Genomic DNA, 6551 nt, shown 5'->3' with positions numbered 1-6551 from the left:
GATTAATCACATGCATTTATTTCAATCATCTATATCTATTTAGTAAAAATAGCAAAAGATATTAAATGTTAATGGATTAATACATGCCTACAACTGTTTAACCAATTCTGTTGCCACTGGCAACTATGTAAAATAACTATTTTAAATAAATTAAAATGTCAAAACACTCTGAACTTCAAAAGATCTTCATCTAAAGTTGCCAGACTAGGGAGAAGTATGTCTTTTATTGTGCCATAAACTTCAAAACCATCCATAGGCCTAAATAACAATTAAGAACAACTCCTTTGAAAGTTAAAAGGCTATCATACATGAATTTGCCTAAGATCAAAGCATGGCAATTTAAGGCTAAACTAAAGGGGCATTTCTTCCATTACTGAGACATGGAGTTTGGGTAGAATAATAAACTCCCAAGATCCATCGACCTTTTGACTCATAACTCTAAGGTCATCAAATCAATAAATGCAAATGACTTAAACCCTAACACCTAGAATGCTGGACTCTTACTAGCTAAGTCATACCCAAATTAAAGCAAGTTTATGGAATTCCATTATGAATCAGTCATTCAACTAACAATATAGGTTACTCACACTACTACATAAACAGAGCCAAAAGCCACCATCCAATATCACAGGGCTCCAAGCCAACCACACCCAGCCTATGTCTGAATATAAACACTCTAAGTGCTTTTGTTAAAAATCACACTGTTTTCCAAAAAGTAACTGAGGTAACTTGAAACAAATCTCACTGTTACTCTTGATAACAAAACTAGGAAACAAATCTGAGGAAAGGGAGAAATCATGTTCATTATTAAAACAACCATTATTTCTGTCCTTGAGAAAAGATTTCAGCTTTTTAATAGCCAGGACACAACAAAAATGTAAACAATGAATGACAGCTTTAACACCAGAAAAGGAAATGGACAATAAATTCTCAACAGAGGACAAGTTTTCCTGATATTGTGTTCTAATATAAATTTCTCATGTGAGTGTGGTTTTATGTTTAGGACACTCAGCATTGTAGTAGACAACCATCTCAACACCTTTGCTATTGTAATATTTAGAAATATCTTTGTTACAAATGTTCATTCACTTGTACAGGATTTGTTGACTAGTCATAGATGACGAGTGAGACCGTGCTAGGAAAACAGAAAAGAACAAGATGGACAGAGGACCTGCTGTCATGGAGGTTGATTCTAGCCAGAGTGGTGGGAAGGAGGAGTGACCAAGTTCAATGGAGACAGTGGTACAGGAAAAAAATAGAGTCATGTGCTTAAACAGGGGAGGAGGGGCTGACTGTACTTGGCATGGTCAAGGAAGTTCTTTCTGGAGAAATGACTTTGAACCAAGGTCTGAGTGATAGAAAGGAGTTTGCCAAGTATAAATATGGGGGCAGAACACTCCGCGTGGAGGAAACAGCAAGTGCAAAGCCCCCATGAGGAGATCCACCTTGGCACCTTGTGGGAGAACATGAAGGCCATTGTGGCTGGAGAAAAGTGTAAAGACAATATGAGTGGGCCCTCCCTGGTGGCGCAGTGGGTTAAAGCACAGCACTGAGAAGCTAAAACCACTTCCACATGAGTTAAATTCCCGCCTGCTCCGGAGGTGACCCACGTGGCACAGCAGACCTCTCCTGGCCCTCCCGCTGCTCCCCTCAGCAGTGTACTTCGTCGATCTGCCTGTTCTGCTCCTTCTGTTCTGTCTCTGGTGAAGCCTCTCACCGCTACTGAGCCTCTGGTCTGTACCCCAATTCTGTATGTACAAATAAATAAATCTTAAAAAAAAAAAAAGACAATATGAGCAAGATGAATTTGGCAAGTCAGGCTGGGGTCAGTGTGAATAAGACCTTGTAGGCCAAAATGAGGACTTGAGTTTCATTTCAAAAGGAAGCCAATTAAGTTTTTCTACTAGGAAGCTGAACAAGCAGTACTGGCAGAATCTTGTTTATATACTGAAAAGATCTTTCTGTTTCTGGGGCAAGAATCATCAATGACCAAGAGAGAAAGCAGAAGGGCCTGAGGGGAGTGGGATATAATCTGTAAATAGAACTGACTTGCTGGTAGGCTGGATATGGAGTGTGAGATGTTAAACAGCAAGGCTGATGGTGGCACCATTAACTGAATAGGGCTCATCATGAATCTAGGTTTTCAGGAGAAAGTCAAGAGTTCTATTTTGTTCATGCTGGTTCCAGTGACCCAATGAGCAGCCAAGTGGGGCTATATTAAGTAGATGACCTAAACATCAAGAATAAAACTCATTGCAAGGTGGCTCTGGTGACACCAATCTAATAATCAAAGGCAAGTAAGTTGAACTTTTGAAACTGGGAGCAGATGATAGCTATTGTGGAAGAAAGAGCTAAAGCCAAGAGGTGGGCACTCCAAAATTTAGAAACCAACTAAAGGAGAAGGTACTAGCAAAGGAGACTGATAGGAGCTATCGAGAAAGTAGACAGAAAACCTAGAGCAGCCAAGAGAGGGTAGTTTTTCAAAGGTTAGTCTTGCCAAATATTGCTAATGGACAGAGAAGCAAGAAGACAGATAAGTGACAATTGGGTTTGGCCTCATCAAAGCTAGTAGTGGCCTTGGCAAATCAATTTTCATCAGTGTTATAGGGAATTAGGATCAAGAAAGACTAGAAGTTAATGGGGTGGTGGTGAAGAGTGAGGTGGTGTGAAGGAGAGCAAAGAAAAGAAGATTGTACCTAGAAAATGACAACAGGTTAGCAGAAGGCTTTTTATTTAGATCAGACTACTAAAACTTCTTTTGTGGGTTGTGAGAAGAAGATTCATGAAGAGGAGGGAGGATTGTTGAAACAGACAAAGAGGCACCTGTAGGATTTAGATCCTTGAGAATGTTAAAAGGTTGTAATTCCTTAGATAGGCGCTTGGGCATGTCATCTGTAGTAACAGGGTGAAAGTAAATACAGGAACATATAGGCTACATATTTAGTGAAAAGTAAAGGTCTGACATAGATTGCTTCTGTTTCCTCATGAATCATGATCGTTAGTAAAAGGAAAATGGACAATGATGAAACAGCTTTTAGAACTTTTAGAAGAGCTTTTAGAAGAGATATGAGAAAGTATGAAAATGGCAAATATTGGCCCTCCCTGGTGGCACAATGGTTTAAGGCGCAGCACTGAAAACCAGTTCTAGCACTGCAAGCCAGTCACAGATGCTTCAGTGTGATTTGGGTTTTGGGGTCCCATGCCTGGAGGTGATCCACAGGCACAGTAGACCTCTCTTGTCTTGCCCCCTGCTCCCCTCAGCAGTGTCGATCTGCTTGTTTTGCTCCCCACTGTTACTGATGAATCCTCTCACTGCCCCTGCACCTCTGGCCTATACCTCAGTTTTGTAATCATAAATAATCTTTAAAAAAAAAATGGCAAACACTTTTTAGTTTTACAAGTTGACACAACATCAACTTCTTCTAAGAACTCTCTAAGAACTCTCTAATGTTATTCTGAGTGTGAAGAATCAACTTCTCTCTTGATATCTTTCAACCAGCAAAAGGATCAGCTTGCACATGGACCCCCAATATCAAAACCACTGAAAAGTAACTTTCAGGTAATTTTTTTCTCCTAAGCTATAAATATTGGTCAACTTATTTGTTCATCAAAGCACCACATCTCCCTCCCATCTATGTGTGTGTTGTTACTGTGTAATAACTAACATACCTGGATGTGCCAATCATGGTGCTAAGTTCTTGAGACCATGCACTTGGTCATGAGATGGGAAGAACAAAGTCAGCAATTATTAATCAAGTCATGTAGTTATGAGTCCTGTAAATGAATGTTAAGCCAAAACCTAATAAGGTACTCATGCTTATATAATTTGTTTTTCCAGAAAATAAACTATGAAGTCAAACTTAAATAAAATGACATATACCTGTAAATTATTCTCTCTAGAAAGTTAAAATACTTCAGGTTTAGAGTCAAAAATTGAAATGGGAATATGGAAAGCTTATTGACACAACAAAGTCTCTCAATGAGGAGACTCAACCAGTGATGTATTGGTAAACTTTAACTGCTATATTTAGTTTGGGACAGGTAATTACTACATTTCTGGTATATAGTAATTACCAATTTCCGCAGTATAAATACTTCCATCATGGAGTGCAAGCTTGTAATCTAATATCAACCAGCTCACAAAAGGGCTTTAGAATTCACCAGTCAGCTCTTGTGAATCAGCGTCAGCACACCCCTGGGAGAAGCTAGTAAGCTTCCTTTTGCTAATACCTGGCCTCATATTTCCTTTGGCATGTCTCACTTTGAGATCTCATAATTTCGGGTGATCTGAGATTATATTACCCCTTCTATGGCCCATGAGTGAAATAGAAAAGGAAATCCAGCCATGAATTAGATTTATCCTAATGTATGTTTTATTAGGCTTAGGAATCAGTGTAACAGAACATGTTGTTTTAGTCTTTGCATTTTATTTGTATTTCTAAAAACTTAAAGCAACAAAGTTATAGAAATTCACAAAGTGGTCACATCTGTGTTTCAACATGTTAGTGTAGTTCTGGGTCTATGCTCTTAAGCAGTAATTATACTACTTCCTCAAGTTAAGTGCCCAGCAAGTTAGTGTGGATTTATTGAATAGCGTAAATGACTTAGTTTTCTGTAAAAAGTCAATTTATATACAGAGATTTAACAATGCCGTCTTAAATAAAGGACTCATTGACCTAGCTTTAGAGTTAAGAATATGAGTACTCACCAAAGTGATGCTTTATAAAGCATCACTTGTTACTGTTATGTGAACATTCAGAATTCTGAATTTCCAGTTTCATTCCCAATTCATGTTGGAACAAGTATAGTTTAGAGTTCAGAGTTGAAGTGGGACTCTAGGGTAGAATCAGTAGAATCAAGTTTTCTTTCAGACATGTTCCTTGATTGTTTTTAATGGCAACATTTTGGGGATTGTTGGACACTGAATTCTTTGTCATCTCAAAGTTATAGTCAGTACTGTCCAAAATTGAGAGTCTGAACAAATACCTCAAAAAACAAATAGAATGGCAAACAGCATTGTTAAGGGAGAATTTATCCAATACAAGATCTTGTGATTGAGAAACTTCATCTATTCCTGAAATATTTATTGAGTAGCTACTAAGTGCCAGGCACCATCATGAGTTTTTATGATTAATCATTGTAACTAAAGAACAAAAATCAGAAAATGGTAAGTGCCAGTCTGACTGGGACTTCATGAAAAAGAGCAAGAGTTCTGTCTATGTAGTGCTTGGTAGGATCAGTTCATGGCTTTTCTCTGAGTCACGTCGGGAAAAAGTGTATCAACTGAGAGCAATGATTATCTGAACAAAGTAACAGGAGTAGAGAAGTGTTCTAATTCTGGCTGTACCTTGAAGCTTCAGCCTATAAAAATTCCTGATGACCTGATATAAAATATCAGAGTCAATGATGGTCCTACTCACCTGGAAGTTATCATTCACTGGATGAGAAAGGCTGTAGATAGAGCAGTTGTAGGGAGGAATTGGGGTCGATCAGAAGTTCATTATAGAACATGTGTAGTATGGGAGACCTGGTCTCACTGTGCTAGTCAAGGTGTTGACAGTGTTTGTTTCTTCACTTTTCCCAGCTTTAAAAAGCTGCCCACACCCCTTGACTGGTGGCCGCTTCTTCCACCTTCAAAGTCATCATCAATGCATCTTTCTGACCATTCCATGGTGACATTTCCCTCTGACTCTGGAATCTAATGAAAAGTTTCTCTGACTTTAAAGAGGCATGTGATTAGATGCCTCCCAGATTACCTGAAAATCCTTAACTTAATCACACCTACAAATAGCCTTTTGCTATGTAAGGTGACACATTCACAGGTTTTAGGGCTCAAGATGTGGACATACTCAAGGTCATTTTTCTGCCTTTCATGTCCAAATGAGTGACACACAGATAATATTTGGAATACAGACATTGTGTATTTTAGGGTGGCCATTTATCTTACAGCTTGTTAAGGCATGCATGCATTAAACAGCTGTGATCTCTTTAAAAGCAGAAACTGTTTCTCTTTTGTTCTTCTCTATATTCTCAGCAGTTAGCAGAGAACATGAAGTCAGTGTTTATTATTTGTCGAATGACCAAGTGAATAAATGAATGAAGGTGCCTGTCTTTTTTTATGAGTTGCTCTAGGGAACAGCTCTGCTTTGGGCTCAGCAGATAATATCTGATGCCTTCAAGGGAAATGGGACTAGAGCAGGGTCAGTCCATATTCCTGGTCCTCTATTACTTCTTTTAATGCTTGATGCCACTTTTAGTCTGTCTCTTTCTTCAGTCACCTCTTGAAGTGCTTACCATTTGCCATAATAGTGTGCATTAGGATGTCAGTGACACAATTAGAAGAGTATTGTCTCATTTTTAAATTATTTTAATAGGTATATAAAATAAAAAGTTTTATGTATAAAATCATGTCATTGAAAAGGATGCTGGTGATCCTTCCTGTCCCTGCCACCCGCTCCCTTTCCAGAGACAATGTCTTCTAGTTGTTTTAGTTTGTCTTTCTTGAGGAGGTCATCCAAGTCTAATAGGATTATGCAGAATTTAAGTCTTTG

This window comes from Condylura cristata, unplaced genomic scaffold (genome assembly GCF_000260355.1).
Source record: "Condylura cristata isolate star-nosed mole 26May11 unplaced genomic scaffold, ConCri1.0 scaffold00023, whole genome shotgun sequence".
Classification (NCBI taxonomy): Eukaryota; Metazoa; Chordata; class Mammalia; order Eulipotyphla; family Talpidae; genus Condylura; species Condylura cristata.
Note: the sequence above shows the minus strand (reverse complement) of the source record.